Here is a 25,424-nt window from a genome sequence, read left to right on the forward strand (position 1 = left end):
CTCACAGGATCAGGAGAATTATGTGATATACCATGGATTCATGTCCCTAAAAAATACCAAGGCTCTAATTGATTAGTTACTGTTTGAGTCTAGAAGTGGGCAGTACAAACTTCTCATTTTTCACTTTCAGGTGCTCATGGGGAAAGCACAGCATATTCTTCCAGGTCTTTGCACAATATTTGTTAGCTACATACAATAACAAATCTCATTTGCATCACTGCTCAACAGCTCAACATAAGGAACCCAAACTACTGGCCTATCCCTAAGACTACACAAAAATAATAAAACAAATATGTTTTGCTTCCCACTTCAGCTGCATTTGGGATTTTTGATTTTTCATGATATTTTAAGATGTACTTGTAGTTTTCTTGTTATGTCTAGGCTCTGAAGTAGGGTTTGTCATTGTTGTGAAACCAAGATTAATCAAGGATTAATACAGAAATAGATGTTCTAAACTATCCTTGTACTTGTGCTGGTCCCTAGGAAGGCCCAGTGGGTGATTTCTGTCTGTGTTCAAATATGTAAAGCAACAACAAATAGTCCCACACTTTATATTTCAGATAAACAATTTAATGGCATCTTAACATTGTCTTCACAATCTTATAACATGCATATTTTACTCCTTATGAAGCTGAAATCTTTTTAAATACAAGTAATTCTACTGAAATTGTAGAAGTTTCAAAACCATTTTAACATACTGAAAATAAAAAAATCTAAAAGACCGGTCTAACAGCCATTAAAATGCAGGAAAAAGCAAGTGGACTTCAGTAAAAGAACATTCATTTAACAGCTACATTTTCTCCACTAAGTATTTATGTGTTAAGAGAAACAGAGTAAATGTAAAAGAACAGAAGTTATTTAAAACTAGAATTTCTAATGCTAGAAACAGCTTTGAAACAACTTTCTATGTAGTTCTATTTATTTCCAAATTTAAAACTGGCCAATTTTTTCCCAACATTTTGAAGCACAAGGGAGGAAAGGTGGAAAATGCTCTGCAGGGGTTGCAGTTATGGATCTCTAAAGTTTATGTGTGTAAAGGAATGAACATAGTATTAAACACACTGAGTATGACAGAAAAATGCAACAAATCACTAACTCTGAGAGAAAAACAGCCCTGCAAGCAATGCCAGGGCACTGGATATTTCTGCATTTTAAGCAAAGAGCTTTACAGCATCTTTAATTTTCCTTTTCCTGTCCATTTTGGAGAGTGCAGTCCAGCCTGCCTCGCGCATTCTCCTCATGGTTTTGAGTTTCAGAGCAGAGCCTGGAGATTTCACACTGCATGGAGCTGGGCTCTAGGAAGGAAAATAAAGCCATCCTTTAGTTTCTGTTAACAATCTGATTAACTGCTTGGTTTAATCTTAGGAAAGGCTAACATACCTTTTTTGGTGCTGTGGAATGTAATTGTGAAGCTTGTGGATAATCTTTGTACAAATTTTTAAACATTTCTTCTTCCGAGACTATGCTCTATTAAATTAAAAGTTAAAAGTTAAATTGAAAGTTACTTAGTCACACTATATTAAAAATACTTTTTCTTTCCCCCTAAGGATATTAAACTATGAAAAAAAAAGTTAAGATGTCATTATGAGGCCTAACAGTTCCATAAAAAGAATGTTAATTATGTACATACAACTACAATTCCAGAAAGAACCAATAAATTAAAAATATACACATAAATATTGGCTTGAATGTGGAAGCCCAAACTCTTTATTTCCATTCTCAGCCCCAGCAGTGAGCACAAAGAGCTGCTCAGCACAGGATTTGTTCTCTGGCTCTTACCAGGAGGTCAGTGTGCTCAGAGCTGTCTGACTGAGTGTCCAGCTGCACAAGCACTTTCTGCTTTTTCCTGCTGCTCTGCTCTGCAGGCAGGTTTGTGCTTCTTCCACTCTGCATTTTATCACTTGGAGGAGTCTTTATAACATATGTCTGGGAAAGAAAATGTTTCTCTTTTTAGATTATATTTTATGGGGTAAGTATGGAATCTAAAGCCAAACTCAGGACCCAGTTTACAGTCTGAGTGTCCAAGAATTCACCTGAGAGAAATGGTGGAACTCTGATCTTTCCATCCAAACATGGAGCAAAGATCCAAACAAAGTGGGGTGGGGTATAAATATCATTTTTTGTACTATTTTTGTTGCCAATTAGGAGAATGAAGGGGAAGCTATGGAAGAGCTGAGTTTCATGGCACATTGTATTTAAGTTCTCCATGCTTATCTGCAGAAATTTAGGTTATTCTGAACTGTAGCCACTCCATTGGACTCTATCAAACATCAAAGAAAATGGGAACAAACAAAACTGCAGGAAAAGGCTTCCAGAGAAAGACTGATAGCTATATCAAGATTGGTGTTACTTAAAATAATTTTTTCATTAGAAGTTAAACTGAGAAGCATTGAATGGTCCAGTGCAACCCTTTTTTTGACAGATAACATCAAAATGGTGCTGGATTCCATTGTTCCAATGTGAAAACCACAAGTGAACTCCTGACAGGAAGAAGGGTGAGTTCTGCAGTCAGGACTACTTTGATACTTTGACCATTTTTACAGCTATATCAGCTTTTTTCTCTTCCATAGAGGAAAAGTGCCTTTACAAATGGACACTTTTAATACTAAGTAAAACAATTGTAGAGACATAAAAAAATCAACAACTGAGCAAGAAAAAATTACACACTGGGAGCCCTTTCAGAAACTGCTGTCTAATATCTCCATGGAATGGTGTGACCCTTTAAAATCCCTTCTTATCCCAGGGGAAAAAAAGTCATCTACAGAGAAGTAAGAAATACAGGCAGAAAAATGCAACAAGAAAAATTCACTGTTAGGAGTTACAAAACTTCAATGTTGGACTGCCCAAGGGGCTTCCTGTTCAGAAGAACACATTTTTTATTTTTACTTTTATCTCTTTAATTTTAGGAATATAATTTGGAGACTTTCTATTTTTTACATGAATAGATTCACTGTATAGATCTAAACAAGGTTTAGGAGTACCAGGAACATAAGTCTGTATTTTCTATAATTTAAAAAGTTTGAAGTCAAAAGCATTCCAATGTCTTTTGTTGAATGCAAATAAACATGTCATTGTCATGGCATTTCAATTGATTCTACACATATAAACACTCCCAAATTCTAAAAGCAATTAAAAAGTTCAAGTTACCTTGTGTTTCTTTTCACTTTCACGAATCATACTGCCAGAGTGCTCTTTTACGAAATTCTCCTACAAAAGAGTTATGTGACAGCAAGGACATATTTATTTGATTTCAGTTGTTAAAAATGTTCTTGGTGTAATGACAGAGCACAGTCTATAATCACAGACTGCTACAAAGTTCACACAAAAATATGACCAGATTTAGCACATTTTAGCAGATTTAGCACAACCCCAGCATTCCAAAGTCACTATTTTTCTGTTCAGTTTCATTTCTAATCCAGCTCTTCCCACAGCACAAGCCCAGGCCACACCTGTCACCCCCACTGCTCAGGGAATAAAAAACTCCACCTTTTCTTCCATTTCTGCTTTCAGTTGTTCCTTAAGGGAGGACAGTTCCTTTTTCAAACATGACAGTTCATTTTCCTACAAACCATTAAATAGAGGACAGGGTTAACTATGCACAGCCCAGAAAAAGGAAAACGGTCCCAAGTGACACAGGGACTAATTAACAGGGACACTCATTAGGTACACAAGATAATTCTATTTGCTTTTCAGCCCTATACTTGAAGCTTTGCTTTAGCTTGTTTAAAAAAGACTGAAGCACTGTTAGAAACAGGTACTTGATCAGAAGTGTTCAAGGTAATACCTTAAAACCCTTGGGAGAACAGGGGTGAGAGGGCACAATCTAAATATTTAAAACAAAAGTTTCCTATTCAAAGTGGGGAGTCAGAACATGACCCACTACCTGGAGGAGCAGACACAAACACACTGCTACTCCAATTTCTTTTTAGAAACATTTTGAGTTTTTAGTGCCCAGAATAAGATCTGGTGCAGCAGGTTGGGTGGGATTGCTACTGGTAAAAATTCAAACCACACTGGAAAAGTTCCCAGAGAACTGTCTCTGGTGGGAAAGACCCCAGAGCACAACAGGAAAAGAAACTTTTGAAGCAAACTGAAAAAAGATCTTTAGAAGTCACACACTGACTGAAGATCACATCTTTTGTCTCTCTGTGCTGTGGGTGGGCAAGAGGGAGGGATTGGAAAAAAAAGTGTTTTAAAGGTTTATTTTAATTCTCATTACTCACTTTTAATTCTATTAATAATATTTTTTATACTATTTAAGTTTGAATCTGCTTTACCCTCAAAGTGTTTTTCTCCTAATCTTTATCTCAACTCAGTCCCTGAATTTTTCTTTCCCCTCCACTGCTCAACTACAGCAGAGAAAAATGAGTGAATGTTTTTTTGTGTGTGCCTGGCACTTAGCCAGTATAAAACCACTCCACAAGGACATCAGCCCCTTCACTGAATTATTGACCATTGCAAAGTGCTCCTTACCAGTGCTCTTTCTGATGATATCTGCTTTTGCTGTTTCATTTTGTATACTTTTAACTCTGCATCTTTTTCTTCAACCAATTTATCATATTCATTCTGTGGTAAAAAAACCAAACCAACAACAAACTCAAAACATGTGACTAAATGTTACAATTATGGAGTTATCCAGTCTTAAAACATCATTTTTTCAAACCAGGCTCTTAAGATTCAGAAAGAAAAGATTCGTTGATGCTTCTGCACAAACTGTAAAACAGAAAATGCTCAATTCAAATATTATTTTGTGGACTGGCAGAGAGTGCTTTTTTTCTGTGCAGCAACATGTGCTCAGCACTAAGAGCCAGCTGTGCCATCTTTATTAATGTATCTGCTAAAGATATTGCAAAATGAGGAATAGAAAGGTAAACTAAAATGTGTCAAGCTAAACTGCTGACAGTCACTAGGTAACCTCTGAGAAAGAGGCCAAACTGATACTGAAAAATATTGCATTCACATGGTATCAAAGGAAGCCTGAATTGAAAAAAAATCTAAAAATCCCAGAAGTTTAGATGACCGGAATTATCTGCCCATAGGAATCTTTTCAAAATCTTCAATGAATTTGATTTTAGATGATGCAAAGTCCAGCATGTGTTCAGCTTCCTTTTCCCAGACTCAGGCCTGTTTCTGCTTTTGAAAGGTCATTAATGTGGTGTCACAAGTTATAAACATGGTATTGACATGGTATCACACATTGCAAACCACAGCAAGCAGGAAAATCTCTGACCTTGTGCTTTTCCATCAGTGCCACCATCTCAGTTATCTTGTGCTGACATCTGGCATCAGTTTCTCTCTGTATCATTGCTGTTTCATCACAAAGCAACCTCATCTTTTCTACCTGTCAGTAATAAATTGCATTTCATTCATCAACATAACAATATATTTTTTTTTAAATCTTAATTTCTTCTTCCCCCTGTGGGTACAAAGTTTGCAGTCCCACTTGGGCTTTATTTGCTTTTAAGATCCCTTTCAAATGCCTCATCTTTTCTGCAGATTGTTTACATGGGCAAGATCAAAGGTACAGCCATGGCAGGCAAGCTCACTCCAAACCAAAATGCCATTTCAAGCACTCTGCCCTAACATTTCTTAGCATTGCCATCAAAAAATGTGTGGGCAGAAAAATACTAATGTGGGAGAAGTTATAATCTAATTTAACTGGGCTGACTTTATACCAAGGGTGGAATTTCTTTGAACTATATCTTGAAAGAAAGAATTTTTAATTGAGTTCTCATTTTCAAAGACATATTCAAATACTTCAACCTAAGCACCTAACAGTACTAAAGCTTTGTTCACAGGGATTCACAACAAGTTCCATTTATGTTAATAAGACTGAAATATGAGCAAGGACTCTGGCCAATAAATCTTCATAAAAACATTTTAAATTAAAAAAAATAAATTGCAGTAAAAATTAACACCTCTCACCTCTTCACGAAGTTTATTTTCATTTACTTTTCTTGTTTCTATTTCTTTTTTATAGATGTCAACTTCTTCCTTATGTTGCTTGTTCATATTTTCCATCTCTAACTGCAATTTATTCACCTTTGGAGAATGCAGAATTGCTGCTGTTATTTGTTTAGTAATTACTATGTTGATGATTTTTTTCTTACCTCTTATTTTTGAGCACAAACACTGTTACTTTTCAGGTATGATTCAAGTGTTTCCTATTTAAAAGTTCAGGTTTTTTTTTTTTAATAAAGAGTTGAACTTTGGCCTGAAGTGAGTTAGAAAATACTCAAAGGAACAATGGCAACAGCACAATGGGGAAGACTGCCCTAAGCAGTCACCCTAAATGCTTTGAATGCCTCAGGAAAAAACAAACACAGATGTTTGTTTCTTCTCTCTTGTAAATCTGTATCAGATTTTCACAGGTTTTATGGTACATTTTCCTCCCAGCTGTGCATTTTGATTACAGTTTTTCCTTTTAAGTTTATCATATGAATAGCCTCAAAAAACTCCACTTTTCTTCAAGTGCAGTACCCAAAGCTGGACACAATATTCCCATCAGAGGGATTGCCACTGCAGAACACATTTAAAGAACAGACTAAAAAGAGTAATATATATATATATATATGTATATATATGTCTTTTAAATGCTTTTCTGTTACAATGAGGTTGCTGAACCCTGTTCAGTCCACTATCAACAAAAGAAAAAAAAAGTAAGGAACTGATTAGAAGCATCATAATTGCAATTTGAATCCATCTCTTAAATGTCCAATAGTCAGTGCCCAATGATTAAAATGGAACCATCTTCTAAAAACTATGAGCTCATTCCTGCAAAGTCTGTATCCCAGATCCATAAACCAGCTCAGAATGTATTTAATAAGTATTATCATTACTTACACTGGGACTTAAAACACTCACCTCATCTTCTACATGATGTTATTTAAACCTACCTTGCCTTCATAAGTGTTGCTTTTCTTGCTTTCTGCAGTAATTTTCTTTTTCAGCACCTTATTCTGTTGAAATAAAATGAAACAAGCACTGTATCTTAATAAGTTCACAGAATTATGTCATGGTTTAACTGCATCAAGAAATTCCAGCTTTCATCAGGCAAATAACTCTCTGTTGTGCAGCTCAGGTTCCAGAACAATTCTTCAAACAAATGAATGTTCAGCTAATTTCTGTGATAATTACTGTTTCTTCATGACCTTAGGAAAGGCTCCTCTTGAGCAGCAGCAGGGAATAACAAATGAGGAGCAGAATGGGAATTAAAACTAAGATGCTGCTGACAGAAGGTGTGAAGATGTCATGACCAAAAATACAAGTTATTTATTTTTACACTGAAGTTTATACAATTTGTGCTAGTGCAGAATTCTTTTCTACTAGTGATAACTGAGATACTCATACAAGTACATAAATAACACTATGCACTAAATGAAAAAGAGTAGAAGTTTATTAAAGATATTATTTTTGTAATTGCTTTTTTCAAATTAAGGCTCATTACACAAATCAAGTGATTCCAAAGCTGACTCCCTAGTTTGCTCAGGGTTAGGATAAAAAAGGAGAATTTTTAAATTACATAGGTGTATCTAAAGACATCACAGCAGACACAAACCTGCTGAAAAGGCAACCCAAAGTATAATGTGTTTATGTATTTGTGACATTTAAAATCTCTACACACCTCCTGTTGCAACTCTTCCATGCATTTGGTTTTATTTTCCACCTGTTTCTTCAGATTATTCATCTGAAAGAGATATTTCAGACGTGAATTAGTAAGTTCAACAAATTACTCCCTATGTGAGCAATTCCTGTAAATGTTCTCAAATCTGCCCTTGCACCAGTCTGGTTTGTTCCAATGGGACTGAAACACCAGCTGACATGTTAGAATAATCAGAGTTTTAGCCATAAAGTACCACAAGATGTTAATTAACAGCAGTGAACCAGTTCCTTAGTGGTTATGAAATTAAGAAAGAAGAAGAAAAAAACCCCAGCATTTTCACAATTTAAAAAATGCACTTGTATGAAGTTCCCTACATCAATGAAAAAATGAATTTTCCCAATTATTTTCTACAATCTTCAATGGCTTTTCCTTTCTTGAAATTTCATTTTCAGTTCTCTTAACCTGAAATTAAAATTGTAAATATTAGGCTTTTACAATGAAATTTTGAAATCCATTCTAATGCTAAAAACCCCAGGTTGCTTTGAACCAATAGAAAGAAAGTAAAAATGTTTGTATCTATTTAAGCTCAAACTCACAATACATATAAAAAGCTAATCCAGAGCCCATCCATCACTGAGTGGGTATATAAAAAACAGAAAAACAGGTTCTCTGTTTGTCTGAAAACAAACAAATCTTTAATATTAAACTTCCAGCAAAGAGTGAACATCCCAGTGACTGTGCTTGTCTTTTGAAATACCAGGGCTCACATGTGGACACACAAGGGCACAGCTGGCAGCAGCTGGGAAAGAAGAAACCTCTGGCAGAGATCACACCCCCCAGGCAGAGCTCTGCAGAAAAAATCCCAACAAAGATTTTACATTGAATGCTGCCCTGCAGGTTCTGTAAGATATTTTCATGACACAGGACATACATTTTCTTCTCTTTCATCCAGTGTACTTTTCATCTCTTCACCTGTCTTTGCCATTTTCTCCTTCAAAGACTCCAGTTCATTTCTAAGTACCAAATTAACAAACATTAGTATATATTTACATATTGCCTTTAACTTGTTTTCAGTACTTCTAACAAACCCATATTTTATTTTCTAAAAAGAGCTGCTAATGTTGATGGGAACTTCATAAGCTGCTCAATGAAAATGTTCTTGAAATGCAGCGACAGGCTCAGTAAGTCAATATGTGAACTGTCCATACTTCTTTTGAGTAGGAGAAGATGTTCCAGGAACCCCAGAAAAATACATCCTGACCTGGACTATTGCAATGCAGCTGTGAAACATGGGAGCTGCCTATTGAACTGGGGATACAGAGAATAACTCTGATCCAGTTTTGCCTTGTCACATTTCATCCATAACCTTCAACTTCCATTTGAATTTCCTTCACACCTGAGATGTCTAATGCAAAACAAGACAGCTCTTACTATGGAATACAAAATGATGGAAAACATTGTATCTGCAGCAATTGGTATTTCTAATCTGAGAAAATTTCTACTTGGCCAACAGCAATTCTGAATAGTTTCTGTTTAGCTATATAATCTAGAAAAACATTAATCAAAAAATCCCAGAAAGCAGCATTTGAACACAACTAACTATTTGAGTCTACTTCCTTTAACAATATCAGTTAATAATATTTGCTTTTACTTGCCTTAGCTGGCTATTTGCCTCTTCTAGATTTTCAACTAACTGCTTTGTATTGTCTTCTTTTTTCTTACTATCCTAAATAAAGACCCATGTGTCAGCAAAGAAATAAAATTCAAAGTGACTTCTTAAAAAATTCAAAGCCATCCAAAGCACACAGACCTGCCTTGTTCACAAGTGTAAATACACTTCCTTTCCAATTCAAAAAGAAAAAGTAGCTCAGGTACTCTACAGACCCAAGTCATGTTGCAGCTCATCATCTAATTTGCAAAACTGAGTCATTTGTCAAACTGAGTATTGTCCTTTCAAGAAAGCTGGAAGTTTACAACTTGCCTGTTGTTGTTCTTGCAGCTTCTGGAGTTCTGCAGCCACAGCATTTTTCTCTTGTGCTGTTCGTTCTTTCTCTAGTGAAAGCTTACTGAGATACACTGTTAGCTGTTCATTCTTTAACCTAATTTAAAACAAATGGCCAAGAGGAATAAGAAGATGGATTTTGAAATCTCCTTTTAAATTAAACATACCCATTATCAAGTGTCATTCCATGCTGAAAGAAGTCCAGGCCTTTATCTACAAATACAATCTTTGCAGCAGAGTCAGAGAGATGTAAAAAGGTGACAGAAGAAGGAAAGAAAATCAGAGTCAACTTTTATATAAATATAATGGTTAGTGAAGATGATGTATTTTAAAGCAAGATTAACAATGAATTCAGAAACTTTCTCTTCTTGTTAAATAAGTCAGAGAGATATGGAACAACTACATATGCCATAGAATACATATAAATAGAGAAAGGGGAATTTAGAAATGTAAGTATATAAATAATGTCATATATGTGGTTCAAAACTTCCATTAGAAAACAATCATAGTTCATTTCACTGTGGATTAAAGCAACTTCTATATTACACCAAAACTAATGAAATATTCTATTTTCAAAATGGTCATACGCCTCTTGTTCAAGATCTGTTTTCAGAGTCACAAGCTTCTTTAAATAATCTTGTTCCTTCTCAGCTGTACTTGTCAGCTGTGCTTTCAAACCATGGAATTCTTTCTGCAAAATGAAAAGGAAGAGTTTTGAGTATCCATGTGCAAACTCCAACTGCTGGAGGTTATCAGACATGAGCTAAGAGCACAAGGCTTTCAGAAGAACCAAATAACATCCATGCCATGGATTATCCAGATTGCATCTTTCCAATCTCTGCTGGGAGCTGGAAGTGGCGCGAGACAGTGAACTGTGACACCAGTGCTGTTCATGTCTGTCCCCTGCTGTGAGTTTCATTACCTGGGCTGCAAAATTAGGGTGGGACCCTGCTCTGGGTGCTGTTTCTTATGTATAAATTTGTATACAAGTTCATGATGTGCAACTTCACTATTTCTAAAAACATGTTACTATTGCCCTGCTTCAGACCTCTCTCATTTGGAGAGCATTTTCATTTCTCTCTCCACATTTTTCTCTCTCTGCATATTTTCTACAGTAGCCTCAAGATTCTTCTTCAATCAAAGTTCCTCCAATTTGCCAATTTTAGAAAATGAGTGAAACTCAGTTCAGAACACTCAATGCACAGATTATAACAACAAGCAGACACAGTAAAATGCACACCTGATTTCACACTATCTTAACTTGAGTTGATATGGATTCCTGTTAGGCTTGTAAATATAAAATCATAATGAAAATAAACTTCTGTTAAGAGTGTATTTCATATAGCTTTGACTTCTGTGACAGAAAATGGGCCTGTGTCACAGCACAGAAGGGTTCCCAGAGGCCAGAGCTAATTACCTTCCTGGAAGGAAGAAAAAATGGGAAAACTTTATATCCAGAGGGAGTGGCATTTGAATGGGCATGAACAAAGAAGAAATAACCAAAAACCTTGAGAAGGAAAACCAAAAGCACAAGAGACAAGAAAAACCAAAAGCATGGGAGACAAGAAAAACAGAGGCGATAAAGAAGTTCTTAAAAGAAAACACTGAAATTGTGTGTGAGAAAGTTTAGTAGAAATGTTAAGGTAGACTAGATGGTGTTTATTTATGGCATTTAAGATACTTACAAAGCAAGAGGAATTTCATATGAAGAGCAAATGCCATGAGATTAATAAAATGAACATTTACCAGAGTTTCTGACAGCTCTTCAAGTTGCACTTCTTTATCACATTTTACTTTAGTCATCTCTTCTACAGCACATGGAATGTAAAATAATGGAACAGGAATAATTTTTCATTATTAGCAGGCAGTATAAAACATTTACCCTTTTGCAATACCCAGTTCTCAAAACTTGTTGGATTAAGTGAAGAAAATGAAAAGCTAATTTATGACTTAATCTAAATGTAGATTTGAAAAGATGATTCAGACATTAGCAAATCTATATCTGAAGAGAAGCTAAATATTTATCCTAAATAAAATTTAGAGCCTATTATGTTTTCCACAATTATAGCTTCAAATAAACCATGGACTGTAAGACTGGAGTATTCTCCAAGTATTGATGCATCTGCATTGTTCCAGAAAAAATCTGAACTGCTGAAGGTATCAGATGGATATGATGAGAAAGGAAACCAGTTGTTACTAACTTCCAGATGGTTTCTGTGTGCACAGTCACAATTCTGGTATTTTTTACAAGTTCTCAACAGCAAGGCAGAGCTCTTACTCTGGGGACTAAGGAGCACATCCCTAGAAACCACAGGGTATCAAATTGATGATATTTAAAGAGAACCCCTGCCAGCATCATTCCACTTCCAGCATGGGGAGGGTCACAGAAACCTCCATGGGAGGGTTTTATCTCTGCTGCAGAAGTCACTCCTGGCACCTGCAGTGCTGCTGCTCTGCACTGCAAACCAAAATGACCTGCAGAGGAATTCATGCATGAGTGGTCTGACTATTGGAGCTGTGCACAGCACTGCCCTTTGGCTGCTGCCAGTACCAATGACCCCCAAAGAAAAGGGATCAGCTGAGTAAAAATAAATCCAGGCATTCCTGACAGGTACAGGTACTGTAAAATCATTTCTTCAACTACTAGAGACAGTCCATTTCCAGAAAAGAGCAGAAAACATTTTTATTACTGCCCAGCTCATTTTCTGCCTTTCTACAAGCCTTACCCAGTTCAGCAGATTTATTCTGGAGCTCCAAGGTAAGCAGCTTTGAATCATCTTCAGATTTCTTTAATCTAGGAAAATGGTAAATGAAAAATCCCAAATGTAGAGTACAAAGGACTGCATTTGAAACTTACAGGACAATAAGACAAAGTCTTACCACAAGCACTTTAAGAACATTTAACTTTTAACAGGCAGATAATTTATCTGCCTGCAACACACATCAAATTACAGTTTTACAACCTCAGAACAGTAGACATAAAAGTAAACAAATATATATCTACAGAAATCTGTATTTTTTAAAGACAGAATTATGCAAGTTGAAGGGGGCAAAATTTACTTTTTATACAGTATCAACTATCACAAACAAAAAAAAAATTACATAAATTCTCTGCATTTAGACCACTGTGTGAAAAAAACCTCCAAATTTCAGCTTCATTTCCAATTGTTCTTGGTTTTGTTATAGACTGCAACCTGTAAGATCACTCTTGGAATTTCAACTCATTAATTTACCTGTTTTGCTCTTCTTGCAGCAAGCTTTTCAAATTTGCAACAGAAGTCTCAAACTCCTCTGTCAGGGCTGCAAGCAAAGCCTTCAGTTTTTTACATTCTTCCTCCTGCTCTTCCTTTTCTCCAGTGACCTGAATTAATGTTTTCACTGTAGTCTGGAATTCAGTTTCCAAGTTCTTCTGAGCAACCTTCAAGACATGATATCATTTCTAAACATGTTTTCCAACAAACAGCTACAGCTGTTTCGTGTCTAAAGTATCCATAATTATTTATGCAAATGATCATCTAGTCTATTTCTACTGTAAAGCTATAAGTAAGGGGTACCTCTGCCTTTTGCAATGAAATTTTAGCCTCTTCCAGCTCTGCCCTCAAATGTTCTTTACTGACCTGGGATTCCTTTAACATTTCTTCATTATGTACTAAACAAAAAAAAAAAAGTTTATATTGTTAAAAATAGGGTATTTACTAAAAAATGCTGCTAAAAATGGAAAATTACATACATTTAAAGAATGTAACAAAGACCAATGGTACTGACATCATCTACTATAAAATGATAGATAAAATTTGAATATAGATGGCTTAAAATATTGAAAAGTAAGTTCTGAAAAGTAAGTTTCCTCAGTGACATCTACCTGACTTTAAATTTGCAAAACTGAAGCAACATATTTTCCCCTTGCAATTTTCAAAAGCTCTCACTGCTTGACTCACCCTAAAAACTGCCCTGCCAGTCCTGCTCCCACATGAGCAGCTCCTGTTCCAAACAAAAATAAGGCCTTCAAGGCCCCAAAATTCTGCTGCCAACCAGCAACAGAATAAGACTATCATGGCCCTGTTTCCTATGCTTCTAATAAACAATTACATATAATAAACAAACAATCATAAACAACTACATTGAAATTCTGTAAACAATTACATTTAAATACAGCAGGCAGAACTCTTACATTTTGCTTCCATTAAGTCAGCAATCTTATTTTGTGACGTCTGCAGCTGAGCCTTGATGTCTTTTATGACATCATCTTTTTCATCTCTCTGTATGGTAAGAGCTGAAATCTAGAAAAATGCAAGAAATATCATCATGAAGTCTGGAAAAGGGACAGATAATAATTTTCATTTGTACCCCAGCTATGATAAGCAGACATTTTGCTGTCATTGAAGTTAGATTAGATAGATAGATAGATAGATAGATAGATAGATAGATAGATAGATAGATAGATAGATAGATAGATAGATAGATAGATAATATTTGGCTAGATACAATCTTAGCCAAATATTGATCAAGTCACATTACTCTAAACAAAATGTTCTCCAATTCAAAATCAAACCATCAATTCCAGTAGACTAAAGGTACTGAAACATCATTAAACTTAGCAGAATTTGACTTAAATGCAGCTTCAGACATTATTTTGTCTTTTTTACTAATACCCAGAAACACTTCTTGGCTCTTGCATTGCCCCTTTAGGCACAAATAAAGCTCTACATATTAAATGGTAAAATGAGCAAACCTGCTTTTCCTTTTGGCTGACTTCCAGTCTGCATTCTTTCTCAAACTTGTCCACTTTTTCCGCTTCTTCTTTTACTTTGGAGATACAGTAACATCCATAGTTAACATTCTAGCTGAAATATACTCCAAGTTCAATACAACTTCCACTTTAAGACTGCTTGGAATTCTACAGCTCTACCATTTGTTTTCCAAGAGTAATTGTTGAGGCAATGTTTGATTTTATAATCAAAATACAAACAGAAAAGACCATGTGAAAATGAAACAGGAACATAGCAGGCTATACATACAGAGAGAGAGCATTTAGCTAAAGTTTCTGTAGCTATACACTAGTGGATTCTCATTTAAATAAACAAACTATGTGAAATAAATATTGATCTCTAGACTGTACTTCACAGACAAAACTTCAATTTTGAGCGACTGTTTGAAAAATAAAGTTTCAGATTTGGCCCAGTGGAACAGCAACAGAAGCGGCCAGGCAGTGACCAAAGGCAGCATGAATAAAAGAAGGGTCCCAGTGTCTCAGTGTGAGCTGCTCACCATTCCAGCACTTCACATCTGCCTGCCCTGACACTGCGTGTGTAACACACGCTATGAAGTACAAAACTGAGCCAGCTGCATAAACTCAATAAACAGAATTCTCACATTTGAAACTCATTTCCAGTCTGTCGTTCTCTGCTTGCACACGAAGCTCTTCAAATGCCACTGTCATTCTCTAAAAACAAAATTTAATATTTGAAGTTCAATATTGGAAACCCTGGAACTTCTCCAGGGGCTGCTGCCCACCTCAACCATTCTGAGGAACCAGCAGGGAGGTGAAACAGAGCCCAAAAAGAAGCCAGAAGTTGTGGCAGTGACCCAGCACTAAGCACACATCACCCAGATCACAGGGATCTACATCCCACACACTGCTGCACTTTCTCCATTGAATGTGTTTGATGTAACACAAAAATAATTCTTGAAAAGGGATTGAAAACCCAACTTCCTGCATCACACATGACATGATACCCACACATGATGGATACAAACAGTATCCCAACATAAACATGGCACTCAGCTCAGCTCACATAACTCACATTCCTTTCATCAAGCTTGGTCACTTACTTCTACGTTGCTGTGAAGTTCCTCATACAATTGTATTGTTGCTTCCTTTTCCTGTTCATCTATCAAAGCAAGAACATAGGAGAAAGTTTTTCTTTTGAACAAGAATGCCAGCTGCCCAAGTCATAATACTTAATCAGCATAATGAATTAAAAAAGGAATTATCAGCTCCATTCTTATTAAATAAGTCATTATGAAACATGGTGCCAAAAGTTACAATCTAAAAAAATTTAGAATCTAGGGAAAATGTGTATTTCATTGAGACATTGAGCAAGCTCAGCTTTTAAATTTCCTTCCCAAGATATTTTTTTCTGTGAAAAGTGTAATTCTGGATCAGCTTATGTGACCATATTAATTATTATAGTATTAATGCTGTTGAATCATAATGTATCAAAACTGTTGGTATTTATAAACTATAATCTATAACCACAGATATGTCATAAAATTGCAACACTCCATGTCCATATTTTCCTTCTTTTCTTTCCCTTTTGTAATTGATAGAAAACAATTAAAAAGAGAACAGTAACAGAAACAGGTATCAAAAAAGAACAGTACATCTATGCACTGTGTTTCTAGAATTAAGTGTATTCCAACTATTCTAGTGTTTCTAGAATTAAGACAAAAAAGAAACAGACACTTCTTAAGTATCCACGATCAAGTTAGTAAAATTCTAAATTGCATATAAAGTAAAATTCCCAATCAAGAACATGTTTTAAAACCTCAAGAATTTAAACTTCATTAGGTTATCCAACTGTCTTGGCTTGTTCAGTTTCATGAGAAGAATTCCAGTTACTCATTATACCTTGGGGTTAAGACCTTTTTTCCCCACAAATGTGTGATGGCTGAAAACAGGAAATGTCAGCTCTGGAAATTTGTTCCAGAGTGCTGGGAATTCAGAGTAGATTCTACTGCCTAAAAACAGGCATGAAGTGTCACTTCTTATGTCTGAATATATTCCCAGAGTGTGGCTGGGACTGCAAAGCTTCAATGGGCTGAGCAGCCTTGGGGAGCCCTGCCCTGCCCTGCAGTGGCTCCAGTGCCAGTCGGGGCTGTGGGCACTGCCTCAAACCTGGAGCACTGTTTGGGCACCCAGAGAGCTCCCAGGCTGGCAACCCTGCAGCAAACAATTTCACTGCCTTCAAAAGCCCTCTGCATTTAGCATTACAAACCACAAGTCTGTTAGACCTGGGGCTTCACTTCCAATTTTGTGAGCCACTTAAAATTCACTTCTCATTCTGAGAGCCACATCCAGTCGATCTCAACTGGAGAACTTCTCTGAACAGCACGAGAAATTTCTTCTTCTTGCTTCTGTTTGTGAATTCAGAGCAAGCTAGAAGCACATTTACTCTGATAAATAAAAACTAAATAAGCATTTACATTTGCTGGTCTTCTCTGTGAAACGAGTGCAGGTTTCCTTGAGCAGATTACACAGATGCCTCGAAGCAGCAGCTCTAAAGGAGGAAAAAATATCATGTTTGCACAGGAGTGCACAGTACTTTGTGCACCTAAGGAGTAACAATGGAAATGACCTTCAATATTTAACAGCTACATAAAACTGCCCATGTGAAAATGGATTATTTCCACCACAAAAATATATACTTGGTTCTATTACTTACTCTTTCAAGAGATCTTTATTTTCACATATCTCATCTTCCAGTTTCAAATGGAGTTTTCCATTTTCAAACTGATTTCATAGGGAACAAATGCAAAAAGACTGTTATTGAAAAATGTATTAGAAATGCACTTTGATTTCTCAAATCCCTCATGAAAAAGTCATTTAGGGCATCAGTAGACAGAAGTTGGTTTTATCTGGTATTACATGCTGAGTCATCTTTTTCATGAAAGATGCAGTAATTAATGAACAATAATTTACCAGCAAATGAGACACTTACAGGTATATTCTTCATACACACACTCACACAGGACAGGTGCCTGCAACTTCTCAAAATAATCCCTTTCTTAAGGCACAAACCAAACTGCAACAGTCTTTAATATTTAATTGTATCAATAACAGTGTCATACTGAATCAGGAAACACTGAACTTCATCTATTCAATGTACACTATACAATACTGGCCTGCAGTTCTTGAATGGCTTTATTCTGTGCTTCAATAATCTTTCTATTCTCTTGGAGTTTTCTTTCTTTCTGGTTTAGTTCAGTTTCCACAGTCAGTTTCCACTGCTTGATCTTCTCAGCCTCTTTGTAGAGTTTTGAGAACAATTCATTCATTGTTTCTGGATTCTATTAAAACAGGTTCCACAATTTAATCTCAAATACTATCCAATTTATAGTATATAATATCTAATTAATATTGTTGTAGATAACATATTTCTCTCCTAGAAACATCACAAGAGTAATATTTTTCCACAGATGGTGATATAAGCTTAGATATGATCAGGAGTCCAAGTTTAAATCTTTGTGCATCCTCTATGTATGTATCAAAAGGCATTACAAAGCACACAGGAGAAACAAATACAATGAACTATCCCAAATCCCCTTCAGACATCACCAAATAGATGGGCCTAAAGACATGGATAACTTCAGTCCACCAAAATCAATAAAAGTTTTGCCAGAATTATCAGTGAAGCCAAAATTCCTTCTAGTAGGTTCTTCCCACCACTTCTGTCCTCTCCTTCTGACAGACACTGCTGAGTTAAGTAAAAGCAGCTTCAGAGACTTTGCCCAAGAGTACCTGTGATATTGCCATGGACACACACAGAATCACAGAATAATGAGGTTGGAAGAGACCTCTCAGATCATCGAGTCCAACCTATGCCCTGACACCTCAACTACAGCACCAAGTGCCATGTCCAGTCTTTTTTTAAACACATCCAGAGATGGTGATTCTACCACCTCCCTGGGAAGAGCATTCCAGCGCTTTATTATTCTTTTGGTGAAAATCTTTTTCCTAATATCCAACCTATCCCTTCCCTGATGTAGCTTGAGACTGTGTCCTCTGGTTCTGTCAGTGCTGCCCTGTGGAAGAGACCGACCCTACCTGGCTCCAACCTCCCTGCAGGAAGCTGTAGAGAGCAATAAGGTCACCCCTAAGCCTCCTCTTCTCCAGGCTGAACATGCCCAGCTCCTTCAGACGTTCCTCACAGGGCTTGTGTTCCAAACCCCTCACCAGCCTTGTTGCCCTCCTCTGGATGTGCTCCAGCATCTCAACATCCTTCCTAAACTGAGGGCCCAGAACTGGACACAGCACTCAAGGTGCAGCCTCAGCAGTGCCGAGTACAGGGGCAGAATGACCTCACTGCTCCTGCTGCCACATCATTCCTGATCCGGGCCAGGAGCCCTTGGCCTTCTTGGCCACCAGGGCACACTGCTGGCTCATATTCACCAGCACCCCCAGGGCCCTTTCTGCCTGAGCACTGTCCAGCCACACTGTCCCCAGGTTGGAATGTTGTAGGGGATTTTTGTGGCCAAAATGTGGAACTCAGCACTTGGACTTATTAAACTTCATGCTGCTGGACTCTGCCCATCCATCCAACTGATCTAAGTCTTTCTGCAGAGCTCTCCTTCCTTCCAATAGATCAACACAAGCTCCCAGCTTAGTGTCCTCTGCAAATTTGCTGATCAAGGACTTGATGCCCTCATCCATGTAGTCTACAAAAATATTAAACAGAACTGGTCCCAGCACAGAGCCCTGAGGGACACCCCTGGTGCCTGGCTGCTAGCTGGATGCAGCACCATTCACCACCACTCTCTGGCCGGCCATGCAGCCAGTTCTGAGCCCAGCACAGAGAGCTCCTGTCCCAGCCGTGGCTGCAGCTTCTCCAGGAGTGTGCTGTGGGAGACAGTGCCAAAGGCCTTGCTGGAGCCCAGATACACAACACCCACAGCCTTTCCTGCATGCACCAGGCGGTCACCTGCTCACAGAAGGAGCCCAGCTTGGTGAGACATGACCCACCCTTGGTAAACACCTGCTGGCTGGGTCTGATAGCCTGGCCATGCTGTGAGTGCTGTGTGATAGCACTCAGTGTGAACTGCTCCATTATCTCACCTGCTACTGAGGCCAGGCTGACTGGCCTGGAATTACCAGGATCCTCCTTCCTACCTTTTTTGTACATGGGTGTCACACTGGCCACTGTTCAATCATCTGGAACCCCACCAGTGAGCCACAACTCCTGATAAATGATGGAGAGAGGCTTGGCAAGCTCATCTGCCAGCTCCCTCATCACCCTGGCATGGACCCCATCTGGACCCAGGGATTTATAAATATCCAAGTGTCCCAGCAGTTCTCTGCTCACACAGAGCAGGAAGGAAAAGCACCACCCTTGTGCCCTTAGAACACCTTGAAAGGGCCCTACAAGCAGTGCTGGGCCAGTGGTCGAGGCAGGGAGAGCAACACACAAGCCCTTTGGTTCACTTACAACACTCCCAAACACCATCCTTGTTTTGGCTGCATCACACTTTTGTTACAGTCCTGATGGTACTTTAATAGCTTAGGATTAAAAGAGTCTAAAAAGTTGTCAGGAATATGAAAATCAGCAGAAAGAGCACAAGAAATGTGTTTTATTTTGTGGTAGCAAACAGTGTTTTGTAGCTGCAAAGTACAGAAGGTATTGCAAAAAAAATGAGCTGTACTGAATTGTGCTAAAGCAGAGATGTGCTGGTAAAGACACTGTGAGAAGAATACAGTGCTTGAGGAAACCACTGAATTCATTGTTTTACAGATAAAATAAAGCCAGACAAGGCAATTGGGATAATCTACTTCAGTTTTCCAAAGAATACTCTGACTTCAACCCTTCTGCCCCTCAACAGAATATTCAGAACCAGTTCCACAAGGATACTTAAGTGTTTAAGTCTTACTCTAAATAAAGCTCATAGACTTCGCAGGCACTTCAAACAAAGAAAAAAACAACAACAATATTGCAATCACCCTAATTTTTAAAGATTTGTTTCCAGGCATGTTCACTACATCACAAATATCTCCTCCAAGTTATTCAGCTTTAAACAGGAGACAGAAAATATTATTCCCTTTTGACTACTCCCTTTAGCCCTAAAATATCTACTGAATAATGCTTTAGGCACTGTTTGGGAACAAATTCAAAAGACCCCAAGGAATTAATTAGATGGGCAGAGTTGATACTTAGCTCACCTCTTCATCTACTTCAGAGCAAAGTTTCACTTGCTGTGAAATTGTATCTGAAACATGAAGAGATTTTGATCAATGTATTTCTAAAACAAGTAACAGTGAAACTGTATTTAACAGTTACAGATATGGAACTGTGAGACTACTCATGAAAATTAAAACCTGACAATATATAAAAATCTAAAGAAGGTGCATGGCAAACATTCCAGTTGTACCTGAATCAGTGATTTCGCCACGGCTCCACACATCGAATGGCAGCTTAAAGTCATCATCTGAACATCTATTAAAACCCTGCACAAATTAAAAAATTAGTTCCTTATGGGTAGATTTGTAAAAAATAAATTGTAAAATCCAAGAGAAAAAAATCCCTACCGATGATGTGAAAATAGAATTTATCATTAATAAAACAGCTGCCTACAATTTTCAAAGCCCAAGGTATTGGTAATGGCTTTGGAACTCACTTCTTACTTCCCAGTGGTTGATCAAACTGTTGGTGTCCTGCAGTTTGATTTATAGACTGTGGCCAAAGGGGAGCTTTCAATGCAGGCAATTCAGCAGCTTCTGCCTGTCTGGGCACTGCTGCATGGCAAAGGACTCAGGGAGACAAATTACTTTTTTCAAGAGCAGTAGTTGATATTTCTTTTTTGCTTTACTTCCAAGGGCACTTCTAAACCATATCTGATTATGTGTCAGCATGAGAATACCCTTTTACAAGGTTTTGAAGTCACAGAAGTTCATCCTGTAAACTGCTAACTCATCTGCTGTCAGAATATCTCATCCCTAATCTCAAAATACTTCATTAGGAGCTTCGACATGAAAAAATAACTTGTGGAATTCCCGTAACTCAGTGTGGGGACAGTACATTTTCACTGCACACCTGATCTAGTGAGACCAAGACACCAATGCCAGTGCGAGCATCTGAGTGGGGCCTGTGGGAATCCATAAAATCAGAGGGGTTTCAGAAAGCTGCAAAAGGCAGTCTCAGAGACAGCAGAACTGGGATTAGAGCCAAGCAGCAGCCATGAGATAGGTCAGCAGAAAAAATAATGTAAAAAGTAGAAAAGTAAGGACAAATAGAACAATGGTCTGTGTATTAACGTTTGGCTAGAATAACTCCCTAAGTTACAGAAAAGTTTATCTAGCCAGATATTAGGAAGTTTTAAGGTTAATAATGGAGCTATGTGCATTTTGCTTTAAGGCTTAAAAGCAGGTATTGTATTCAAAATAAGCAAGCATTGTTTTAACCAAAGGTACGTGTGCTTATAGTGCTTGGACTGAACTACTGTCAATGTGCTTTTGATTTGTGTGACTGGTCAAAAAACTTTTAAAGTAAGTTGTAACATTAAGTTCTTGGTCAGCTGCCTGGGGTGTGAGCTGCTGGCATCTTCCCACTGTCATAACCATGTAATGAGACTGATGATGGGAAAATAAAACAGCTCAAGTCAGTTCCTCAGCAATCCCATCCCGTTGGTGATTTGTACACAGACCCCGGCCAGCGATAGAGCCCTGCTCGCTCTCTGGGCTGAATTACCCACATCAAACACGGACTTACAACACAGAGCGGATGCTTGAGAAGATGATTCCCTTCAGTTTTGATAGATAACAACAACAAAGGTCTTTGAAATTCAAACCAAAGATGTCTGTGCATGTGCCACACTAGGCATACACACAGAAATGAGTCCAGCACAGGAGCCGTCCCGGCCTATACAGGGGCAGGTGTGTGTATGCTCCAGCCCGGGGCAAGGGGCAGGTGTGTGTGTGTTCCAGCTCGGGGCTCTTTGGGAGCAAGGGGCAGGTGTGTGTGTGCTCCAGCTCGGGGCCCTGCCGGGGCACTCCCCGGGCCCAGCACTGTCCCCGTGTCCCCGGAGAAGGGCCCCTGCGCTTTCCCCCCGTCCCCTCCTCAGCCGCGGCCTCCAGAGCAGCACAGCCCGAAGGGGCAGCCGGGGGAGGGGGGGTGGGGGGAAGGTGTGATATGGGCCGCCCTCAGCGGCCCCGCGGCCGAGCACTTACCTGGGATCTGCCCGCAGACACCTGCCCAGCGCTCAGACGCGGCGGCATGAACAATTTAAAGCGGTTTTCCTTCTCCATGGCTCCGATAAAAGGGCGGGCGGGACGGCCCCAGCTCCCGGCGGCCGCTGAGGGCGGGCGCGAAGGGCGGGAAGCGGCAGCGGCCCCTCAGCGCGGGAGAGCTCTGAGGGGAAGGGGGGGGTCACGCCTGCACAGGGAATAACTGGGAGAGCCCAGTCCTCCTGTGGCAAAAATGCGTATTTTATGATTGACTTTTCGCGAATATTAAAATGAATATTATATGTGTTTTGTCAGAAAGTTATGCTGTATTAATGTTATGAATAAGAAGCTTGACTAGGCTAATATTCAAGCAGCAATCAATTTATTATTTAATATGGTAAAGTATGAGCAATACAGCGCTGGGTACAGTGGGGGAAGTTTTCCCTCCAACTGCCCACTGATAATTGAGGGTTACAGGTATTTATAGGGGTACTTATCAGCTTTTCCAGCAGTTTCTGTTTCTAATTTTTTTACTCATCAGCAATTTTTATTCTAAATTACTACATCATGATTCTATACACTATTGTGATCTTAGTTTTTCAGGATGTATCTCAAAAGGAGTATCTCTAGATGGTGATGGTTTCATTTCTGAAAGAAGAAAGACGAATCTCATGTGGTGGGGTCTAGCTCTTCAGATGTGTGTTCACCTTTTAATTGCAGAGACTATAAATCTCGTAACAGTGATGTCTAGCTTCTTTTTGGTCGAAACTATAAACTCTTGATGTGATGTTCATCTTCTTTTCTCAAGCTGTTTTTCTCTGCTTCAATAAGGCGTAAGATAAGCATATTTCTTTTATATATATTCTAAAGCTATAGTTTCAAGGATACAAGTAATATTCTAACATTATACTTCAAAAGGTTATTACTGCAGAACTCTTTATGGATTAAATGCAGGCAAAAAGCAACATTTTTAGCACTTTAATTCTAATGCTCTTAAATCAACTAGGGTTAATTTGCAAACAATAGATAGGTTTAAAGGCCTTTTTCTATGCTTTATTCTCTTCAGTTATTATTAGAATTCACAGCTCTCTCATTGTCGGGGTCTACACATTTCGCATTCACAACAACACACATCGCCTGTTTGTACTTGACACGAAACACAACTTTGTATTTTACAATTAATTTTCTTAAGTAGTAGGTTAAATCTAGTTTTAGGGTATAACATAATGTTCAAATAGAAACCATGCTATGTGAGATACTTTTTTAAAGAAAGGACTTGCAGCGACATAGCAGCCACAGGACACCTAAATCTTTCAGAGAAAGAGAATTTATTGCTCTCTTATCAGAAGAAACGAACTTCTTCCTGCCTGCTCAGCCATGAAGGTGCCGTCAGGATTCAGAGGAAGAAGCTGACACTGACCAGACAGAATCCTGTGTTTGAATAGAATTTATGCATCATGGATGAGGGGTATGAATATGCAACAGGTTATTGTTTTTAAGGGTTAATCCTCTGTTAACCCGTGTCTTTTTTTGGGCTTATTTTGCCCAGAAAAGGTACCCGGACATCCATAACTCTGTTTCTATTGTATCATATTGTCTTAATCCAAATTACCCAAATTATTATTACTCTAATTATATTGCTATTTTTATAACCATTTTATTACTTTTAAACTTTTAAAAAACAAGTGATTGGTGTTTTTCACATCCTGTGACCCCCCCATGTTGTAAATGGTTCCCCCAGAAACATTGGTACATGGGATGTTGTGTCAGATACTGTGTGAAAAACGCCAATCACTTCTTTTTAAAATTTTCAAATTTTAGTAGTAATTAAATTGTTATAAAAAGATTAATTTAATTAGGATAATAAAAATTTGGACAATTAAGTTTTAGGACAATATGAGACAAGAAGAACAAAGAGTCATGGATGTCCAAGTACCTTTTTCTGGGCAAAATAAGCCCAAGAAAGGACACAGGTTAACAGAGGATTAACCCTTAAAAACAATAACCTGTTGCATATTCATACCCCTCATCCATGATGCATAAATTCTATTCAAACACAGGATTCTGTCTGGTCAGTGTCAACTTCTTCCTCTGAATGCTGACAGCGTCTTCATGGCTGAGCAGGCAAGAAGAAGTTCGTTTCTTCTGTTAAGAGAGCAATAAATTCTCTTTCTCTGAAAGATTTAGGTGTCCTGTGGCTGCTATCTCACTGTAAGTCCTCTCTTTAAAAAATATCTTACATAGCATAGTTTCTATTTTAACATTATGTTATACCCTAAAACTAGATTTAAAACACTACTTAAGAAAATTAGTACAACATAACTTTCTAACACAACACATATAATATTCATTTTAATATTTGTTAAAAGCCAGTCATACAATATGCATTTTTCCCACAGGGAATGCAGGCCCTGGAGGCATCTCCTGAAGCTGGCAGAGCCCCAGCAGATGGCATCGGTGAGGAGGGAGCTGCTGGGGGGCAGTTTGGAATAACTTTGCTGTCCTAGGATGACGTTAGGACGCTTGTATCCCCAGTTGTCTGTTCTGTTTATGCTGGATACTATGTTCTGTGCTTTCAAGACTGGCTCTGAAGAGCGAAGTTTTGTTTTGGTTTTGCTCTCAGCCACTCCCCCACGGCTGGTGGGACACAGAGACAGGGCAGTACATGGTGCTGCTTTTGCTTTTTGCTTGGCTTTTTGCTTTGCTCTTGCTTCTGCTTTACTCCTGCTTTGCTCTTGCTTTTGCTTCTGTTCATTAATTAGTTTAGCTAAGCAGTCCGAATTTTTCCCTGGACTATTTCTCCTTTCCTTTTTTTAGAACCACTCAAACCTGCTCTGGACTGGGACCTGGGAAACACCAAGGGTTTGCACCTTGTGGCTGCAGCA

The 25,424-nt window shown here is 38.2% G+C and overlaps 2 pseudogenes; one reads left to right on the forward strand and one right to left on the reverse strand.

Annotated features, from left to right (window-relative positions):
* The window catches only part of LOC131094398 (zinc finger protein 850-like), a 672,678-nt pseudogene that overhangs the window by 249,639 nt on the left and 397,615 nt on the right, over nt 1-25,424 (forward strand).
* Nucleotides 1,072-22,620, reverse strand: LOC131094555 (synaptonemal complex protein 1-like; annotated as a pseudogene).

This window comes from Melospiza georgiana, chromosome 29, assembly GCF_028018845.1.
Source record: "Melospiza georgiana isolate bMelGeo1 chromosome 29, bMelGeo1.pri, whole genome shotgun sequence".
Taxonomy (NCBI): domain Eukaryota; kingdom Metazoa; phylum Chordata; class Aves; order Passeriformes; family Passerellidae; genus Melospiza; species Melospiza georgiana.